Here is a 561-nt window from a genome sequence, read left to right as displayed (position 1 = left end):
ACGCTTGTAATATGCAGCACAGTATACAAAATATATACTGCAGTATACACTGCGTCTGAGTGTCTGTCTCCCAGTACGTGTGATACTGTGCATGCAGTCAGGGAGGGTACCCTGCCTCTGGCCTCTGGCATGTAACACACTATCTATCTATCTAACAGTGAAACACTGTACCTGAGTACAGTAGATTTTAGGACTGCACCAATACAGTACAAGGAAGCAGTGGCCTTTTGGAGCCAGTTTGAAAAAACAACCTGGACCACCTGTTTGTTCGGCTCACCGCAGTGCTTAGCTCCAAATGTCTGGTGGATTCAAAGCTGGTGAAGTGCTAGAGTACCCCATCCCTAATGTGCGCTGGGACATCAAAGAAGGGAATTTCTACAGCGCTACACTGGCAGATTTGTACCAATTGGATGTGATTGACGTGCACTTCCACTTACACTTCGAGCTGCGCTCCAGGGTTAATGATGTCACCCACTCGAATCAGCTGGCTCATTGGAAGTATACCTGGATCCTGATGTCTCATATTGATCAAGCCTGGGCCGTGCAGCAGGAACAGCAGGA

Source organism: Pyxicephalus adspersus, chromosome 4, assembly GCF_032062135.1.
Source record: "Pyxicephalus adspersus chromosome 4, UCB_Pads_2.0, whole genome shotgun sequence".
NCBI lineage: Eukaryota > Metazoa > Chordata > Amphibia > Anura > Pyxicephalidae > Pyxicephalus > Pyxicephalus adspersus.
This window is presented reverse-complemented; position numbering follows the sequence as displayed.